At 44.7% G+C, this 22,438-nt stretch overlaps 1 protein-coding gene and 1 long non-coding RNA gene across 2 annotated transcripts in view; both read right to left on the reverse strand.

Moving 5' to 3' along the window:
- LOC142751021 (uncharacterized) overlaps nucleotides 1-15,939 on the reverse strand; it is a 39,994-nt gene extending 24,055 nt beyond the window's left edge. The window contains exons 1-3 of the long non-coding RNA XR_012882682.1: nucleotides 15,898-15,939; nucleotides 10,291-10,352; nucleotides 8,322-8,407 (exon numbers count right to left, since the gene is read on the reverse strand). This is a non-coding gene — a long non-coding RNA (uncharacterized LOC142751021). The remainder of the gene's footprint in view (nucleotides 1-8,321; nucleotides 8,408-10,290; nucleotides 10,353-15,897) is intronic.
- The window catches only part of LOC142750375 (uncharacterized), a 468,269-nt gene that overhangs the window by 346,523 nt on the left and 99,308 nt on the right, over nucleotides 1-22,438 (reverse strand). The gene's annotated exons all lie outside the window — the stretch shown is intronic.

The following is a 22,438-nucleotide window of genomic DNA, read 5'->3' on the forward strand; positions in this document are numbered from 1 at the left end:
AAAGAATTTAAAAAAAAATAAAAAAATAAAATAAAAAAAATAAAAGAATTTGAATCTGCCAAAAATGTGACCATCAGGCTTGACGTGGGTTCAGACATTGTGCAGACTGTAACTAAGTGAGATTCTTGTGATAAATGTAGATGACAATTGGTTGAGCAGAACCCTTTAGCAAATGCCTCCACTCTAAGGCCAATTTGATGGCAAGTAGCTCACGGTCTCCAAGGGAGTAGTTCCTTTTGGCTGTAGAGAAGAGTTTTGAGAAGAAGCCATAGGAAACCGCTTTACCTTTGGAGCTTTTTTGAAAGAGTACTGCTCCAGCACCATTTGAAGAGGCGTCAACCTCCAATGAGAACTGCCAAGACACATCAGGATGGTGAAGAACTGAGGTAGAAGTGGGGGCCCTCTTGGGATTAGTGAATGCAGATTCTGCTCCAGGGGTCCAATCTTTGCCCTCACCAAAAAGGGGGTGAATGCTAGAGATAGGAGCGGTGAGTGATGAGAAGTTTGGGATGAACTGGCGACAGAAATTTGCAAAGCCCAAAAATCTTTGAAATGAAGAAAGGGAGAGAACCTCCAGCTCACCAGTGTGCGTCTCCAGACAGCGTCAGTCGGATCCCCGCGACGGCCCGCGGTGTAAGGCAATGAATGTAGAGAAGAATTGATCCAGCGCTGATGGTAAGTTAAAAGGGAAACCGGAGTCCCATGTTTATTGGAGAAAAAAGCATAAAACAGAAGGGAGACGCAGTCCCAAGGTGTGAGTAGTCAGGGCTTGAACCTGAGCCTACGCGTTTCGATCGCAGTCAGTCATTTGCCATGACTAAGATCGCAGACTGCGATCGAAACGCGTAGGCTCAGGTTCAAGCCCTGACTACTCACACCTTGGGACTGCGTCTCCCTTCTGTTTTATGCTTTTTTCTCCAATAAACATGGGACTCCGGTTTCCCTTTTAACTTACCATCAGCGCTGGATCAATTCTTCTCTACATTCATTCCCAAAAATCTTTGTATAGCACAAAAGCCTGGAGGACGGGGTCAATCTAAGACGGATTATACACTTTTCTAACTTGTCTTGGAGATTATTCCCCCTTAACAGTGACGGGACTGGGCGAACAGGTGAGTAGTCTGATCTGGTGAGTAGGTCAAGATATCGCCCAGTTACACCACCACACAGACATACAGTAGATACCAGAATATGTCGTTCTCTAATTCCTGGAACACTGCTGGATCATTACACAGTCCAATGGCCATCACAAGATATTTGTAGTGACCGTCTTTGGTGTTAAATGTGGTTTTCCACTCATTACCTTTACGGATACGGATCAAGTTATCAGCCCCGGGTAGATCCAGCTTTGTAAAAATCTGGGACCCACATATTTGTGCCGAAGAGCTCTGAGATTAGCGGTAAGGGGTACTTCTTGACAGTGATTTAAATACGAAACTCGATACAAGGCTGGAAGGATTTTTCCCGACAAAGAAGAAACCGGCTCCGGCAGGAGAAGTAAGACTTTCTAATGAACCTAGAGTTTCTGCTTGACGTATGCCGACATGGCTTGGTTCTCAGGCAGAGAGAGGACATACTCGTCCTCGAGGAGATGAAGTCCCAGGGGGCAACTGCACTGGACAATCGTAAGGACGACGCAGATGCAGAGTCTCAGCCTCCTCCTTGTTAAATAGGTCAGCATAAAAAGCATACTGTGGAGGCAGACCAGGAAGAGACTGAAGTACAAGAGGTCGCAGGATGAACCTGGTACAAACAAACAATTATGTAGACTCAGACGTCCCCACTGGAGGATTTCTCTGGAATTCCAGTCAAGAATCTGAGCATGTTTACGAAGCCGGGAAGTCACATCAGGATTGGATTAATAGCTTCATGAAGAACAAAGAAGACTCAGTTCAGTGCGTAGAGCTCCCACTTGTAATTTCAATGGTTCGGTAGTGGAGATAATTGGATCCAGCAGCGGATGTCCATTCACCGAAGCCACTGCTAGGGGTTTCTTTAGTGGAGTCGTAGGCAATGGAGACGATCCAGTAATGATTAATGTATAAATATTCCGGCTGTTTCAGAATCCAGATAAGTGGGAACAGGCTGAGATGCTTCACCTGTGGACTGTAGTAGAAATTCTAGTAGAAAGTTTTGCAGAGGACATAGATTCACCTAGGGTAGACTCGCCTATCAACCCTAGGGTGCTGGAGTTTCCTGGCTTCTGAGGACTCTGAATGTTGAAGAAAGGGTCATTGCGTGCGTCAGAGATTAGCGGAATGTCTATGCTTTCGCTCTTGGTCTGATTATCTGACCAGATCAACCTGCATAAGCTTTTTAGAGCTTGTAGCAATAGGAGTTAACAGGGGTCCCTGAAAATTAGGTGCCAGTCTATAGTACATTCTCTCGGAACCTAAGATCTGTGTGTAGCCAGAAGAATCAGGGCATCCAGAGAAGAAGGTAGATCACGACCTGCCAGTTAATCCATGACTCTACTGGCTAATCCCTGCCAGACGGTTGCCACCAAGGACTCGCATAGACATCCAAGCGAGCTCTGCTGCCAAAGTACAGAATTGTATGGCATACTCTCCTACCGTCGAACCTCCTTGGCGAAGTGACAGGTAAAGCAGTGGCTGATTAAGTACGGCCAGATTCCTCGAACACAGCGTGAAGAGTGTATGAAAAGTTGCAGATTTGAAGATTCTGGTCTCTCACGTTCCCAGATAGGATTCGCCCATGCCAGGGCCTTGTCAGACAACAGGGAAACAATGAAGTCTACTTTGGTCTGATCTTACTGAAACAGATGAGCATGTAATTTGAAATGTATTTTGCATTGGTTGAGAAAGCCGCGACAGGTTTTCGCTTCGCCATCGTAATGGGGTGGAAGTGGCAAAGAAATTCCGGCTCCAGAGCTGTCTGGAACTATGGCTGGCTGAGGAGTAGATGGACCAGCAGCTTGTCAGGTTGCCAGGGGTGTAACAGGAGCAATGTCCAGGCAATTGGCTAAGGTGTTAACTGACTGCAATAGCTGATCTTGGCGTAGTCGGAAATCTCACATATCGTCTTGCATGACCTGAATAGCAGTCTTGGGTTTACCAGCAGGGTCTCTGGTTATCTTCTAAGAACATACGCCTGAAAATTCCCTCCTAAAAATTTGCACCCTTCAAAGTCTTGAAACAGATTAATCTAGTGTCCTAAGTGTCCTGAAGCCTGTGATCCTCAACTGGTGCAGCAAGTCCTCTAATTCTACTACTGCCCCCAGGGGTTCAGCTGATGTCTTTAAAGTCAAGGAGGTGCTTTGGTCCTGAGGAGAGATCTTGGGAGCCTGAAGAGAACATTAATGCTGCAGCTCTCATCAAGAAGTTCCTCCTACGCTATGGACCCACAGAAAAAGAGGCGTAAGGGGAGGTACTGTAACGCCAGCGGGGGGGCCCCACATCTGACAGCGGTCCTCACCGCCGGGTCTCGTACTTCGCACGTTGATAGTGGTCTTCTGTGGCTCACGGCCGCCGGATCCCGAATACGCACGTGCTCCTGCCACCTCTTAAAGGGCCAGTGCGCACTAAATTCAAAAGCTACCCAACAACCCCTGCGGCTTCCCAGGACTACTTAAGGCACCTTCATCTCCCAAGTGCCTGAGCAATGTTCTTACTAACCTAGTGTTAGCCTGCAAAGGTACCGTATTCTGTTTCCCGAGTCCGTGACCGGTCCGGTATCCCGAGTCCGTGACCGGTCCGGTATCCCGAGTCCGTGACCGGTCCGGTATCCCGAGTCCGTGACCGGTCCGGTATCCCGAGTCCGTGACCGGTCCGGTATCCCGAGTCCGTGACCGGTCCGGTATCCCGAGTCCGTGACCGGTCCGGTATCCCGAGTCCGTGACCGGTCCGGTATCCCGAGTCCGTGACCGGTCCGGTATCCCGAGTCCGTGACCGGTCCGGTATCCCGAGTCCGTGACCGGTCCGGTATCCCGAGTCCGTGACCGGTCCGGTATCCCGAGTCCGTGACCGGTCCGGTATCCCGAGTCCGTGACCGGTCCGGTATCCCGAGTCCGTGACCGGTATCCCGAGTCCGTGACCGGTATCCCGAGTCCGTGACCGGTATCCCGAGTCCGTGACCGGTATCCCGAGTCCGTGACCGGTATCCCGAGTCCGTGACCGGTATCCCGAGTCCGTGACCGGTATCCCGAGTCCGTGACCGGTCCGGTATCCCGAGTCCGTGACCGGTCCGGTATCCCGAGTCCGTGACCGGTCCGGTATCCCGAGTCCGTGACCGGTCCGGTATCCCGAGTCCGTGACCGGTCCGGTATCCCGAGTCCGTGACCGGTCCGGTATCCCGAGTCCGTGACCGGTCCGGTATCCCGAGTCCGTGACCGGTCCGGTATCCCGAGTCCGTGACCGGTCCGGTATCCCGAGTCCGTGACCGGTCCGGTATCCCGAGTCCGTGACCGGTCCGGTATCCCGAGTCCGTGACCGGTCCGGTATCCCGAGTCCGTGACCGGTCCGGTATCCCGAGTCCGTGACCGGTCCGGTATCCCGAGTCCGTGACCGGTCCGGTATCCCGAGTCCGTGACCGGTCCGGTATCCCGAGTCCGTGACCGGTCCGGTATCCCGAGTCCGTGACCGGTCCGGTATCCCGAGTCCGTGACCGGTCCGGTATCCCGAGTCCGTGACCGGTCCGGTATCCCGAGTCCGTGACCGGTCCGGTATCCCGAGTCCGTGACCGGTCCGGTATCCCGAGTCCGTGACCGGTCCGGTATCCCGAGTCCGTGACCGGTCCGGTATCCCGAGTCCGTGACCGGTCCGGTATCCCGAGTCCGTGACCGGTCCGGTATCCCGAGTCCGTGACCGGTCCGGTATCCCGAGTCCGTGACCGGTCCGGTATCCCGAGTCCGTGACCGGTCCGGTATCCCGAGTCCGTGACCGGTCCGGTATCCTGTACTCCGGGGCCTGCTTCCAGTAATCCGGCACCCGCCTGCTTCCAGTAATCCGGCACCCGCCTGCTTCCAGTAATCCGGCACCCGCCTGCTTCCAGTAATCCGGCACCCGCCTGCTTCCAGTAATCCGGCACCCGCCTGCTTCCAGTAATCCGGCACCCGCCTGCTTCCAGTAATCCGGCACCCGCCTGCTTCCAGTAATCCGGCACCCGCCTGCTTCCAGTAATCCGGCACCCGCCTGCTTCCAGTAATCCGGCACCCGCCTGCTTCCAGTAATCCGGCACCCGCCTGCTTCCAGTAATCCGGCACCCGCCTGCTTCCAGTAATCCGGCACCCGCCTGCTTCCAGTAATCCGGCACCCGCCTGCTTCCAGTAATCCGGCACCCGCCTGCTTCCAGTAATCCGGCACCCGCCTGCTTCCAGTAATCCGGCACCCGCCTGCTTCCAGTAATCCGGCACCCGCCTGCTTCCAGTAATCCGGCACCCGCCTGCTTCCAGTAATCCGGCACCCGCCTGCTTCCAGTAATCCGGCACCCGCCTGCTTCCAGTAATCCGGCACCCGCCTGCTTCCAGTAATCCGGCACCCGCCTGCTTCCAGTAATCCGGCACCCGCCTGCTTCCAGTAATCCGGCACCCGCCTGCTTCCAGTAATCCGGCACCCGCCTGCTTCCAGTAATCCGGCACCCGCCTGCATCTGCTAGCTCACCGTGTCCAGTTACCTCCGAGGCACCCCCTACCAATGGCATTTAACTAGTTAAGCTCCCAGGAACAGCGCAATCGCCGCACCTGGCCGTTAGAGCAGCGTGTCAGCTGTAAAACACAGGTGATACCTGCAGTGTATGGAGCTCGTGAGCCTGCTCCAATCATCCCCTTCTCGCTCCATGATGTGCTGGCACATCATGGGTCGGGAAGGGGTTAAGTAAGAAGCGGCCAGGGGGCCCGTCGCTGCCGGATCCCTTTCACTGCCGACTATAATACGTAGGGACTTTTTAGCAAGACTTATTCTTGCTAAAAACTGCGTTTTATAATCCGAAAAATACGGAAATTATTGAGAAACCTTTTAAAATAATTTTGTGGGGTGGAATGGAAAAAACAGCAATTCCTCTATTGTTTTCTGGGTTAAGTTTTTATGATAATCGCCGTGCGTTAAACTTACATGTTAACTTTAGGCACAGTTAAGGCCTCATGCACACGAACGTATTTTTTTCCTCCCGTAAATTCTGGTGTAAATACGGGTCCTTGGTCACACGTATTCGACCCGTATTGCACCAGTATTTACAGACCCGTGCCCGTAAATACTAGTCCGGTGTCACCAGTATTCCACCCGTATTTACGGGAAAGTTTTCGCTGCAAAATTGCACTGCACTAATCGGCAGCCCCTTCTCTCTATCAGTGCAGGATAAAGAGAAGGGGCAGCCCTTTCCGTAGTAAAAGTAAAAGAAATTCATACTTACCCGGCCGTTGTCTTGGTGACTCGTCCCTCTTTCGACATCCAGCCCGACCTCCCTGGATGACGCGGCAGTCCATGTGATCGCTGAGGCCTGTGATTGGCTGCAGCGGTCACATGGGCTGAAACGTCATCCCGGGAGGCCGGACTGGAGAAAGAAGCAGGGAGTTCTGGGTAAGTATGATCTATTTTTTTTTACACAATCTATATTGTGATCGGAAGTCACTGCCCAGGGTGCTGAAAGAGTTACTGCCGATGGTTTAACTCTTTCAGCACTCTGGACAGTGACTATCCCGACGTCGCCTAGCAACGCTTCCGTATTTACGTTGTCACACGTTGTCACTCGTAATTACGGGAGCCCCATAGACTTCTATGTAAGTATACAAGAAGGTACCCGTGGCCAATAGAAGTCTATGGGCCCGTAATTCCGGCCCGTGATTACGGGCGTTTTTACGTTCGTGTGTATGGGGCCTAACGCTGAGTTTTTATACGCTAAATTTGACGTGGAAACAGTGTCTGAATCCACGCCAAAAAACGGCCAGAGTTTTTCCCGCAGGGGCTTTTAGCCACATGCAGTAAATAAAAAAAAGAGCAAGCTGCGGTTTCGCCTCTGACCTCCCAGTTGAAATCAATGGGAGGCAGAGAACACGCTTTTCCTGGCTTTTCTTGCACGTGGTGCTCAATGGCCGCAGGCAAAAAATGCGGCATGAAAGTACATGCAGGTCATGAATTTTGAGGCCTTATTCTGCAGGTTTGCTCCATTACAAAGATACCATATTAATATAATATTTTGTGTTAAAAAAAAACAAAAAAACATTCAACATATTTTGAGACCCATAACTTTAATTTTCTTGTCGATGGAACAACGTGAAGGCTTAGTTTTTGTGGGGCGAGCTGTATTTTTTTTTCCATTTTGGAGTACATATGTCCTTTTGATCACATTTTAATGGAGATGACCAAAATAACGCAATTCTGGCCTTTTATTTTACGGTGCTTACCGTGTGGAATAAATAACATTCTATTTTGATTTATATTAGTTCAGACTTACGGGCGTGGCGGTACAACTCATGATTATTTTGACATTTTATTTATAAAATGGGAAAAAGTTTTTTTTTTACTGAACATTTTTTTCTATAATAAAAGCTTTATTACATTTTAAATTTTTTTAGTTTCCCATGAGTAGTCTAACATGCGACAATTAGATCACTGGTACCACACAACGCAATTCTTTAAACGGTCTCCTATTAAAAGGGTATTCCACAGGTAAGATGATAAATGTATGATCACTGCCAGTCCCACCACTGGTGATCACAGTGAGGAGAGTTATAAATGGAGCGACTGTCGCGCATGTGCCTCGCCACTCCTTTTAATATCTATAGCGAGGCTTTTAAGTAGAGCGATGCTCACGCATGTGCCCTGCGACTCCATTCAATGTGGATGGGCCAACTGAGACAGCTGAGCGTTGTACTCAGCTGTCTCCATTGACCCAATGGAGAAAGCCGAGTACAACGCTCAGCTGTCTCAGTTGGCCCATCCACATTGAATGGAGTCGCAGGGCACATGCGTGAGCATCGCTCTACTTAAAAGCCTCGCTCATTGTGATCATGCAGTGAAGAGAAGCGGTGTCTCAGGACCCCCATTCTAGTGATTGGTGGGTCCCCCAGCGATCAGACATTTATCACCTATTCTATGGAAAAGTTATAAATGTTCTTAGTGGGGAAACCCTTTAAAGACCTAGGGATAACAGAGGCCCCATTCCCTTCTTTTAGAAAGTTTAGATGCCGTGGTCGCTATTGAACCTGGCATCTAATTGGTTAAGTGACAAGGGCGTCAGTATTAACACAAAAAAAAAAAAAAAGTCCTGCAGCGTACATAGCGGGCTTATAGACCTATAACTACATTTATCCACACCGAATCTCATTTGACAAGAGGATATGCAAATCTATTATACCACCAGAGTACCTTTGCTTGTGATGTAGCGCTAACACATGTTCTTGGATATGCATGGTTTTTGAGGTCTATCTTCATAATTTTACGTAACTGTTTTCCTAAATAGAAATTTCAGAAAAAACAAGCAATGTGACAAATATATTGATGAGGAAATTTTTTTTCAAGTAGAAGAGTACTAGTTAATAGGCTTTCTATTTCAGCATGATGGAAAATGAACTAATAAGAAGAATCTTCGCTAAGTAGCCTATATACAGGTTCCTTTATACCAGTTAGTTGGAAAAATGCAAAGGAAACCAAATCAGTAGTCCAATGTAAGTAGCCATTTAGGGTGTTCACACGGTATATATTCAGGCAGAAAAATAGGAGGCTGATTTCAAGAGGAAACCGCCTCTGAATGCAGAGGTTTCTTTTAATTCAGCAACATAAAAATAAGTCTCATCATATGAACTAGTGTATTTATTTATTGAAATCAATGGGAAGCTGTTTGAGGACATATTTAACCCCTTAATGACCGGGTCATTTTGCACGTTAATGACCAAGGATTATTTCTTGTTTTTTCACTGTCGCATTCCAAGAGTCGTAACTCTTTTTTTATTACGTCGACATAGCCGTATAAGGGCTTGTTTTTTTCCGGGACGAGTTGTATTTTGTAATTGTACCATTTTTAGATGCTTACAATATATTGATTAACTTTTATTAACTTTATTTTAGGAGAGAATTGAAAATAAGCAGCTATTCCAGCATTAATTTTCACGTTATAAATTTACGCCGTTTACTATGCAGCGTAAATAACATGTTAACTTTATTCTATGAGTCGGCACGATTACGGGGATACCAAATATGTAAAGGTTTTATATGTTTTTTCTACGTTTGCACAATAGAAACCCTTTTAGAAAAAAATTACTTGTTTTTGCATCGCCGCGTTCCATGAGCCGTCATTTTTTTATTTTTCCGTCGATGTGGCCGTACGTGGGCTTGATTTTTGCGGGACAATGTGTAGTTTTCATTAGTACTATTTTGGGGTACATAGGACTTATAGATTAACTTTTATTTTATTTTTTATGGGGGGAATGGGAGAAAAGAGAATTTTGCCGTTGTTTTTTGCGTTTTCTTTGGACGCCGTTCATCCGGCGGTTTAATTAATGTGTTCATTTTATTGGTCAAGTTGTTACGATCGCGGGGATACCATATATGTGTATGTGTGATTTGTTTTGACCGTTTTATTAAATAAAACCACTTTTTGGGGCAAAAAAGTAGTTTTATTTGACTTTGACTGTAATTTTTTATTTTTTTTTTCACAAACTTTATTTAACTGTTTTACATTTATTTTTTTTAGTCCCACCAGGGGACTTCACTATGCGATGTGCCGATCGCATATATAATGCTTTGGTATACTTAGTATACCAAAGCATTATTGCCTGTCAGTGTAAAACTGACAGGCAACCTGTTAGGTCATGCCTCTGGCATCGCCTAACAGGCAGATGCTGAAGACAGACCTGGGGGTCTTTGTTAGACCCCCGGCTGTCATGGAAACCCGACGGCGACCCGCGATTTGTTTGCGGGGGCGCCGATGGGGTGACAGAGGGAGCTCCCCCCTCTGTCAAACACATTAAATGCCGCTGTCACTATTGACAGCGGCATTTAATGGGTTAAACTGCCGGAATCGGCGCGCGCTTCGATTCCGGCAGTTGCAGCAGGAGCCAGGCTGTGTATAACAGCCGTGCTCCTGCCGCTGATCGCGTGGGTACACTGGCAGTACCCGCGCGATCACAGGACGGATATATCCGTCCTCCTGCGCGAACGAGCAGCTGCTGAGGACGGATATATCCGTCCTTCGGCGTTAAGGGGTTAAAGTGCATTTTGAAGAGTTTTACTATGCAAAATAAGCCTGAAAATAAGCAGTGTATACATACTGATATACTCATTGTCTCACTGAAGCATGCACATTGCTGGTTACTTGTGTATGATCAGCGTTCGGTACCTGATACTAAATTAGAAGTAGCAGCACAATCCTTCCGCAAATGTTCCAATTGTATCATGGAACTGAAATGGAAAAAAGATTTTTGTTTTTTAAAACGTAATATTGCGTGTGCAACAAAATCGTTCTTAGGGCCTGTTCACATCAGCATACGCTTTCCGTTCCAGGGTTCCGTTGGAGGTTTCCGTCGGGTGAACCCCGCAGCGGAAAGTGAAACCACAGCTTCCGTTTCAGTCACCATTGATATCAATGGTGACGGAAACATTGCTAATGGTTTCCGTTCGTCACCATTCCGGCAGGTTTCCGGTTTCCCGACGGAATCAATAGCGCAGTCGACTCCGCTATTGATTCCGTCGTAAAAACGGAAACCTGCCAGAATAGTGACGAACGGAAACAATTAGTGATGTTTCCGTCACCATTGATATCAATGGTGACTGAAACGGAAGCTGTGGTTTCACTTTCACTTTCCGTTGCGGGGTTCACCCGACGGAAGCCCCGGAAGGGAAAGCGAACGGTGATGTGAAGAGGCCCTTAAAAACATATTATACAACTACACATTAACCCATTAAGGACGCAGCCTAGTTTGCGCCTTAAGTCTCAGAGCCCATTTTTTAAATAGGACATATTTCATTTTATGTGGTAATAACTTCGGAATGCTTAAACCTATCCAAGTGATTCTGAGAATGTTTTCTCGTGAGACATTGGGCTTTTTGTTAGTGGTAAAATTTGGTCGATATATTCAGTGTTTATTTGTGAAAAACTGCTAAATTTAGAGAAAATTTAGAAGAAATAGCATTTTTCTGAATTTAAATGCATCTGCTTGTATGGCAGATGGTTATACCAGACAAAATAGTTACTAATTAACATTTCCCATATGTCTACTTTAGATTGGCATCGTTCTTTGAACATTCTTTTATTTTTCTTGGACGTTACAAGGCTTACAACATAAACAGCAATTTCTCATATTTTTAAGAAAATGTCAAAAGCCTTTTTATTAAGGTACCTGTTCAGTTCTGAAGTGACTGAGGGGCCTATGAAATAGAAACCCCCATAAAAACCACATTTTAAAACCTAGACCCCTCAAAGTATTCAAAACCGCATTTAGAAAGTTTTTTTTAACCCTTTAGGCATTTCACAGGAATTAAGGCAAAGTGGAGGTGAAATTTGCAGATTTAATTTTTCTTGCCGAATTTCAATTTTATTCCATTTTTTCTATAACACAGAAGGTTTTACCAGAGAAACACTACTAAATATGTATTGTCCAGATTCTGCAGTTTTTAGAAATGTCCCACATGTGGCTCTAGTGTGCTCGTGGACTAAAACACAGGCCCCAGAAGCAAAGAAGCACCTAGTGCATTTTGGGGCCTCTTTTTTATTAGAATATATTTTAGGCAGCATGCCAGGTTTGAAGAGGTGTTGAGGTGCCAAAACAGTAGGAATCCCCCAAAAGTGACGCCATTTTGGAAACTACACCCCTCAAGGAATTAATTTAGGTTGTTACAATTTTGACAGCACAATTTTTTCACAGCACGTATTTGAATTGGGCTGTGAAATTTAAAAAAAAATCATTTTTTAATCAAAATTTCTTATTTTCACAGGGAACAAAATACCCCATTTTGTTGCCCAATTTGTCCGGAGTGCGGCAATGCCCCATATGTGGTGATAAACTGCTGTTTGGGCCCATGGGAGGGCTCAGAAGGAAAGGAGCGCTGTGTTAGTCCAGATTTTGTTGCATTGGTTTTCGAGTGCCATGTCGCATCTGCAGAGCCCCAGAGGTATCAAAACAATGGAAACCCACCAGAAGTGACTCCATTTTAAAAACTACACCCCTTAAGACATGAATCTAGAGGTGTAGTGAGCATTTTAACCCCACAGGTACTGTTTAAAAGATAATGCGCAGCAGATGGTGCAAAGTGAGATTTGCAATTTTATGTATGTATGTATATATATATATATATATATATATATATATATATATATATATATATATATACACCCGATGTCAGTGTCCGATATACTGTGCCCAGCATGTGTCACCGGAGATATATACCCCAGAAACTAATGTGGGCTCTCCCGGATACCCTTAATGTGGCGGTTATCAGCTGCCTGGGAACACAGCAGGGCTCAGAAGGAAAGGACCACCATTTGGCCTACTGGAGTTTTTCTGGTGCTAAGTCATGTACGCAGAAGCCCCTGGAGGTACCAGTACAGTTGAAACCCCCGAGAAGTAACCCAATCTTAAAAACTACACCCCTTAAGACATTCATCTAGAGGTGTAGTGAGCATATTGACCCCACAGGTACGGTGTAAAAGATAATGGGCAGATGGTGAAGTGAGATTTGCAAATAAATATATATATATATATACATATATATATATATATATATATAGATATATATATTCAGGGAATGTATGATGAATTCTAAAACAATCTTTCATACAGAGCTCTGGTTTTTCGGGACACGTGTCGCATTGGTATATTGTGTCCTTCCTTATCCCCCTCTTATAGCAGACTTTGCACCTCTTGACTTTTTCCCTTCTTGCCAGTTTAGGGAACTTCTCCTGGAAAGTGTTGTCCTGGTATGATGCGTGTGGCCTCGCCTCCAGAAGTACTGGGTGCTCCCCCCCCCCCCTTCCTGGTCCCTAAAGATTAGGTTCTTGATAACCACCTCTTGAAATTCCAGGAAAGTTCCCCTCTGGCCTGCACACGTAGCACGTACGCATTGTAGAATGCCATCTGTATCATGTGCACGGCCAGTTTCTTATACCACACCCTCGATTTCCGCATTGGCATTGTAGGGCTTCAGGACTTTATCTGACAAGTCGACCCCTCCCACGTACCTATTGTAGTCCAGGATGCAGTCTGGTTTGGGGCGCTCTGTACTGGTACCTTGTACAGGTAAATGGGTACTGGTGTGGCCATGTATTGTTGTCAATACAAGGACATCTCTCTTGTACTTGACACACAATATGTTCCTGCTAGAATGTGCCCTGCTCTCACCACTTCTGAGTGTATTTCCCAAGCAGTGTTTTAGGGAGGCCTCTCAGATTTTTTGCCACAGTACTTCTGGAAGCGAGGCACTTGAAGAGTGGGACGCTCGTATAAAAATTATCCAGGAAGAGGTGGTAACCCTGGTCCAGCAGTGGGTGCACCAAATCCCACACAATTTTTGCATTAACTCCAAGTAAGGGGGGGCATTCTGGGGGCTGAATACTGCTGTCCTTCCCTTCATATATCCTAAATTTGTAGGTATACCCTTATGCACTCTCGCACAGCTTATACATCTTCACGTCATACCTTGCCCTCTTACTAGGCAGGTACTGGCGGAATTGAAGCCTCCCTTTAAAATGTACCAAGGACTCATCAATAGAAATACACTTCTCGGGGTGCATGCTTGGGCAAACCGGGCACTGAAATGGTCTAATAGGGGTCTCAGTTTATACAAACTGTCAAAACTGGAGTCATCTCTGGGTGGGTACTACTCATTATCAGTATAATGTGAGAAGCTAAGTATTGACTCATAATGCATCATGGACATGGCCATACAGTACATCGGGGTGTCGTATAAGATGTCCGTACTCCAGTAGGTCCTAATGGACGGCTTTTTCAGAAGCCCCATGTTCAAGTGAAGTTCCCAGAACTTGTCCAACTCTGCTGCGTCTACAGGGGTCCACCTGTGGGATTGGGCATAAAATGATGTGGGGTTCTTAGTAATATACAGTTGGGCATATAAATTTGTCTGGGAGACCATAAGCTCTATAAAGTCATCAGTGAAGAAGAACCTGCCGTATTAAAATTTATCTCTGAGCTGCCTGTGTACTCTGGGATTTGGGGTTGATAAATGTCTGGTGTGGGGGTCCAAATGGGGTCACTTCGCTCTGAGGTTTCAACTGTGGAGGGGTCAGTTTGCTCGGGGGTTTCAACTGCGGCGGGGTCATTTCGCTCGGGGGTTTCAGCTGTAGTGGTGGTCCTGGGGCGTCTCCTAGGGGGTTCCTCCTCTTCATCATTGGATGAGGAGGTGGATAAATAAAAGTCTCACCATCCGACGAGTCTGTGTCGGAGGCAAGAAATTAATATGCCTCTTCAGCACTAAATGTCCGTTAGGACATGTTGGTTTGCTTCCCTAACTAGGAGCAATAGGCTGCTACCTAAAACAGCCCAAAAAAATTGTGTCTTTATATAACAAGTGGGCTTCCCTGAGACTAAACATAACTAGGGCGAGGGTTCCCAACACTAAACCCAACTAGATTTTATTTGAACTTCCCTGAGACAATCTAACTACGACTATTCCCTGACACTAAACCTAACTAGATTATTCCGAGCTTCCCTGACGCTAAACCTAACTACGGTGATGGACCCCTAACGCTAGATCTAACTACGGTGACGGATTCCGGACGCTAAATTCCCTGACGCTATACCTAACGCTTTTTGACGGTTCCCTGACACTAACTAACCCTAATAGTAAAGTAACTAGTTAAATTGTCTAAATTAACTTTTTTTTTTTGTTTTATATATTTTATAAAGAAAAAAATAATAATAATCCCCAGGGACCAAGAAATTGGTCCTGAAGACTAAGAAGTGGTCAATGATAGGAGATCACTGATCAAAAACATGGGGGGAACACAAGGAGGAAGGGTACAGGAGTGGGTAGTGGATGGGAGAGGTGGGATGCAGAAAAAAGTTGTTTTTAGACTTTGCTCTTCTCACAACCGCTCTGAACGCATCGCTATCTCCAACAGAGGCGTTCAGGGCGGGTGCGGCAGGATGTGATGTCAGGGAGAGGAAGTTTAGACATCGATCGGCGCTATTGGACAGTTACTCACTGACTGACCAATAGTGGTGATCAAGGAGGCGATTAATTTGTACCCCAACAGATGGAGAAGAAAAACATGTAAAAAAAAACAGAACTAAAGAACCAAACAGGTAATGTGAACCTCAAACAAATATGGGAGGATGCCGTGTCCCCCAATGAACTACTACGAGAAAGCGGGTTCATGGTGAGTAAAAAGAATCCACTTTTCTCCTTTGTGTCATTGAGTGAGAAAGGAAACATGGGACGTCCTAAAGAAGTCCCTAGCATGGGAAAAAATAATACAAAAAACAAAAACTGGAAAAAAGTTACGCAGCTAAGCGGATGTTTCAGCCACACTTTGCGACCAAGGCCAGCATTCACCAAAGCAAACGTGTGTATCTTGTAAAAACTAGACAAAGTGTGAAGTCAAAACTCCAAATGGAGCCTGCCCAGTAAGATGGAGTATCTTTTACAATACTCAAGAGGAAAAATGGGAAAAGATTTTTGAATGTTTAATATTTTATTTTTTATACACCGTTTTTAACACTTTAGACCCACTAGGGAATTTGAACCAGCGACCGTCAGATCACTGGTACTTTGCACTGCAATACTGTCATTTTTAAAGGCTTCAGTTAAGCCCTTCCCGAGGCAGCGCTTAACAGCAGCAGAAAAAAGACAGACTGATGAACCTTCACTCGGCCCATCTCAAATCTATAATGTCGATTTAACCAAGGCATCCTAACGGCTGAAAATGACGAAACTCAGGCAAAAAATATGCTCATCTCTAATCATTAGTATAACAAACTAAATCGATTACCTGATTCTATCTTCTGGGTGCGAAGCTTCTCTTATGAGACCTATATTTAAAAAATATAATAAGATTAAATACCAGCTATTGAGCAACTGGAGTTTAAAGGGGTTCTCCAGAACATACATGCATACACACACACACATTATATATATATATATATATATATACACACACACACATATAGACATATACACACACACACACACATACATATATATATATATATACACACACACACACACACATATATGTATACACACACACACACACACACACACACACATATATATATACATATACACACACATATATATACACACACACACAATCAAAAGTTTAGGGTCACTTAGAGATTTCCTTATTTTTGAAAGAAAAGCACAGTTTTTTTCAATGAAGATAACATTAAATTAATCAGAAATACACTCTATACATTGTTAATGTGCTAAATGACTATTCTAGCTGCAAACGTCTGGTTTTTAATGCAATATCTACATAGGTGTATAGAGGCCCATTTCCAGCAACCATCACTCCAGTGTTCTAATGCTACATTGTGTTTGCTAACTGTGTTAGAAGGCTAATGGATGATTAGAAAACACTTGAAAACCCTTGTGCAATTATGTTAGCACCGCTGTAAACAGTTTTGCTGTTTAGAGGAGCTATAAAACGGACCTTCCTTTGAGCTAGTTGAGAATCTGGAGCATTACATTTGTGGGTTCGATTAAACTCTCAAAACGGCTAGAAAAAAAGAGCTTTCATGTGAAACTCTACAGTCTATTCTTGTTCTTAGAAATTAAGGCTATTCCATGCGAGAAATTGCCAAGAAGCTGAAGATTTCCTACAACGGTGTGTACTACTTCCTTCAGAGGACAGCACAAACAGGCTCTAACCAGAGTAGAAAGAGCAGTGGGAGGCCCCGCTGCACAACTGAGCAACAAGACAAGTACATTAGAGTCTCTAGTTTGAGAAACAGACGCCTCACAGGTCCTCAACTGGCAGCTTCATTAAATAGTATCCGCAAAACGCCAGTGTCAACGTCTACAGTGAAGAGGCGACTCCGGGATTCTGGCCTTCAGGGCAGAGTGGCAAAGAAAAAGCCATATCTGAGACTGGCTAATAAAAGGAAAATATTAATATGGGCAAAAGCACACAGACATTGGACAGAGGAAGATTGAGACGCAGAACAACTGAAAAGATGCTGGAAGAGTGCCTGACGCCATCTGTCAAGCATGGTGGAGGTAATGTGATGGTCTGGGGTTGCTTTGGTGCTGGTAAAGTGGGAGATTTGTACAAGGTAAAAGGGATTTTGAATAAGGAAGGCTATCACTCCATTTTGCAACGCCATGCCATACCCTGTGGACAGCGCTTGATTGGAGCCAATTTCATCCTACAACAGGACAATGACCCAAAGCACACCTCCAAATTAATCAAGAACTATTTAAAGAGGCTCTGTCACCAGATTTTGCAACCCCTATCTGCTATTGCAGCAGATAGGCGCTGCAATGTAGATTACAGTAACGTTTTTATTTTTAAAAAAACGAGCATTTTTGGCCAAGTTATGACCATTTTAGTATTTATGCAAATGAGGCTTGCAAAAGTACAACTGGGCGTGTTGAAAAGTAAAAGTACAACTGGGCGTGTATTATGTGCGTACATCGGCACCAGAGGCTACAGTTGATTCTGCAGCAGCATCAGCGTTTGCAGGTAAGTAGCTACAACGACTTACCTGCAAACGCCGATGCTGCTGCAGAATCATCTGTAGCCTCTGGTGCCGATGTGTCCCATAGGGACTGCGAACGGCTCCCGTCCCATTGACTGCCGTGTACGGCGTCTGTGTGGGAACTGCGCATGCGCCGCTCCCACACAGTCCTATTCGAAATTGGCGCCGTCCGGCGCCATTTTCCTGTGGACCGGAAGTCGCGGCCGGACAGTAATATTACTACTTCCGGTCGCGGCTTCCGGACTTGTGCACATGGAACAGCGGCAGCAAACGGAGCGGACGGAGCCGCGGCGGCAGGAGCAGGTAAGAGATTTCAATGTATGTTAGTGTTTGTGTGTGTTTACTACTGTATGTAAACCTACTACACTGTGGGTTACCTCAAAAAATGGCGACACACAGTGTAGGAGGTTAAACCTTTCAAACCCCTCGTTTATCCCGGCACTAGCCAGGATAAAGGAGGGGGGGATGCTGAGAGCTCACTAGAGCGAGGGCTTTTAACCCAATGTTGCAATGCTGCAATTTTGGGAACTAGCTCCATCTAGTGACCAAAAATGGGTAGTATTATAAATTAGAAAAAATTTATAATATTTCCTGACTCGCGAAAAAAATAAAAAAAATTTGAACAATGTTTAATCACCCACACACTAAATGTTTAATTTTTTAAAAAAAAACATGTTTTTCTGGCAACACATTCCCTTTAAGGAAGAAGCAGGCAGCTGGTATTCTATCTGTAATGGAGTGGCCAGCGCAGTCACCAGATCTCAACCCCATAGAGCTGTTGTGGGAGCAGCTTGACCGTATGGTACGCAAGAAGTGCCCATCATGCCAATCCAACTTGTGGGAGGGGCTTCTGGAAGCATGGGGTGAAATTTCTCCCGATTACCTCAGCAAATTAACAGCTAGAATGCCAAAGGTCTGCAATGCTGGAATGGCTGCAAATGGAGCATTCTTTGACGAAAGCAAAGTTTGAAGGAGAAAATTATTATTTTAAATAAAAATCATTATTTCTAACCTTGTCAATGTCTTGACTATATATTCTAGTCATTTTGTAACTCATTTGATAAATATAAGTGTGAGCTTTTATGGAAAACACAAAATTGTCTGGGTGACCCCAAACTTTTGAACGGTAGTGTATACACACACACACAAACACATATATATACACACACACACACACACACACACACACACACACACACATATATATGTGTACACACACACACACACACACACACACACATATATATGTGTACACACACACACACACACACACACATATATGTGTACACACACACACACACACATATATGTGTACACACACACACACATATATATATATATATATATATGTGTACACACACACACACATATGTGTACACACACACATATATATGTGTACACACACACACACATATGTGTACACACACACATATATATGTGTACACACACACATATATATGTGTACACACACACATATATATGTGTACACACACACACATATGTGTACACACACACATATATATGTGTACACACACACATATGTGTACACACACACACACATATGTGTACACACACACACATATGTGTACACACACACACATATGTGTACACACACACACATATGTGTACACACACACACACACATATGTGTACACACACACACACATATGTGTACACACACACACACACACACACACATATGTGTACACACACACACACACACATATATATATGTGTACACACACACACATATATGTGTACACACACACACACACATATGTGTACACACACACACATATATTTGTACACACACACACACACACACACACACACACATATATATGTGTACACACACACACACACACATATATGTGTACACACACACACGTGTACACACACACACACACACACACATATATGTGTACACACACACATATATGTGTACACACACACACACACACACACACACACACACACACACACACACACACATATGTGTACACACACACACATATATATGTGTACACACACACATATATATGTGTACACACACACACATATATATGTGTACACAAAAGGACGATTTCAAAGGAATAGGGACTCCCCTACGGCTGATTTTTTAGGGGAAGCAACCAGCGTACCAGAGCAAAGTCAGCTTGTACAAGGAGAGGTGGCAGAAAATACAGGCGGGGATGTAAGAAGCAAGAATATCAAACAGCTAAGATCGATGGCACAAGTGAAAAAGCGGTCTCCTGTGACCACCAATTAGTGGTAAATGTTTCTGATTATACTTTATCTGTTGATGAATTGTCGGTTTTGCATAAGGGGTTATCGTTCTGCCCTATTCAAAACATGGACTGGCTGCAACTTGATATTGACCTGAATAATTTTTTCAGGTCAGTTAGGATGAAGACTTGGTTTTCCCAACAGCCTATTCCGGTGATGAATAGTAATCCAGGGCCAGATATAGAATTATGCCTCAAACATTGGGGTTTGTCCAATAGGAGCAACTTCCAGCCCCCTGCATGTTTGCAGGTGGTTGAAACGTTTATTGCATCAGTGCTAAAAGATGTTTCAGAATTTAAACAGGAATGTTGCTCTGGTATATCTATGCATACCCGACACAATTTGTCTATTAAAGAGAAAGTAGGTTTTGATAAATTGGTCCGTAATGATGACCTCATTATTAAACCCGCGGATAAAGGGGGTGCGGTTGTCATTCTGGACCGAACCCTGTATCTAAATGAAGTCTATAGACAACTCAATGATATAGAGGTCTATAGGAGAATCTCGATTGACCCTGTGAGGGACATTCAGAAACGTATTAGAGTGCTGGTTGACAATGCTTTTGCAAATGATATGATTGACAGAGATCTGTATACTTACTTAACACCGCTTTATCCAATAACACCCATACTGTACTGTCTACCTAAAATACACAAGAGTATCACCAATCCCCCTGGGAGACCCATTGTTTCGGGCAGGGATTCACTGCTCTGTCCTCTTGCAGTCTTTCTTGATGAGATTTTGAGGAAGTTCGCCGTGTCTGCTAGATCGTACATTAGGGACACGTCGGACTTCCTGAATAAAATCAGTGACATCAGTGTTCCTAATGGGGCCCGGTTGGTCTCATTTGATGTGACTAGTTTATACACCTCTATCACTCACGTGAGGGGTATGAACAGTGTGGACAAAGCACTTAGAAACACTGAGTTCTCCGGTGAATGCAGGGAATTCCTGATGGGTCTCCTTGATATAGTTCTAACCTGTAACTATTTTCTCTTCAACAACGAGTTTTTTATGCAACTCCGTGGTACGGCTATGGGGTCAAATGTGGCCCCTACGTATGCCAACATTGTGATGGCTGACCTAGAGGAGACGTCGATCTATGTATCCCACCACTTTACCTCGCTACTTGGGTGGTGGCGTTACATAGATGACGTCTTCCTTATTTGAACGGGTGACCTGCTTGGTCTCAATGGGTTTTTTGAATATCTCAATGATATTGATTCTGATATTAAATTTACCATGGTAATGTCTGACACTAGTATCCAATTTTTAGACACTAGGGTTTATATTCAGGACTCCAAACTTATGACGGATCTGTATGTCAAGGAGACAGATTGCAATAATCTACTGAGTTTTTACAGTCACCACCCGAGGGGGATGATCAGGTCTCTACCGTATAGCCAATTATTGAGGGTTAAACGGATAGTTGATGACCCTACATGCCTGGACCACAAACTGGACATGATTGTGGGTAAATTTCTGGACAGAGGTTACCCGGATAGACTCCTAAAAAAACATATCCAGAGAGTACAACAAACTGATAGGATCCAATTGAGACAGGATAGTAGGAGGGATCGACAGACTGCTGTCAGATTCCCTATGACCTCTACATTCAGTATCTATAGTTCTAATGTTGCAGGTATCATTAGGAGACATTGGAGGATTTTGTCCAATTATTATGATGGAGTGGTAGAATTTCAGTCACCCCCCTCTTGAGGGATAAACTTGTGAAGACAGACGTCTGTGCAGTTAACAGTCGGGTTAGAGGTGGACTACATGATGTGACACGCCATGGGTGTTTCCCTTGTCTGTCGTGTGACAGTTGCGCTATCATGTTAAAGGGTAGTTCTTTCATACATCCCACCACTGGTAGAACGTACAGAATCACTTCACATTACACATGTCGAAGTGACTTTGTCATTTACATTCTACTATGCCCGTGTAATCTGATTTATGTGGGTGAAACTACAACTGAATGCAGGTTGCGACTGAACAACCATAAATCTAGCATTCGGACGAAGAAAGTTGAACTTCCTGTACCTAGACACTTCATAGAGTTGGGACATAGCGTGCAACAGCTTCGATTCTGTATTATTGATAGGGTTCCCCCCCTTAAACGTGGGGGCAATAGGGAACTGATCCTCAAACAACGGGAGGTTCAATGGATTAATAAACTTAACTCCCTTCATCCTAATGGTCTCAACATGGATTATCCTTTGAATGTATTCAAACGCTGATTATATGTGTACAGTTAGTACTTTTGGGTGTGAGTAACCTTTTGGATGTCTGTCCTTCTCCTTTTAAGGCACCTGTTTGATGTGCCTTTGTGGACCCTGGGGTTCTCTTGCCTGATGGTACCATTCATTATTTATTCGTTACTCTGAAAAATTTTATATATTTTTTTTGGATGTATGGAATAGGAGTAATTATATTATAAATTGATTTTAATGTGTTTATTAATTTGATTCTCTTTTGTCTTGTAGATTGAAGACTTTGAGATTAACACTGAAGGACACTTACCAACTGGTATTAGGATGGCGA

This window comes from Rhinoderma darwinii, chromosome 3 (genome assembly GCF_050947455.1).
Source record: "Rhinoderma darwinii isolate aRhiDar2 chromosome 3, aRhiDar2.hap1, whole genome shotgun sequence".
Classification (NCBI taxonomy): Eukaryota; Metazoa; Chordata; class Amphibia; order Anura; family Rhinodermatidae; genus Rhinoderma; species Rhinoderma darwinii.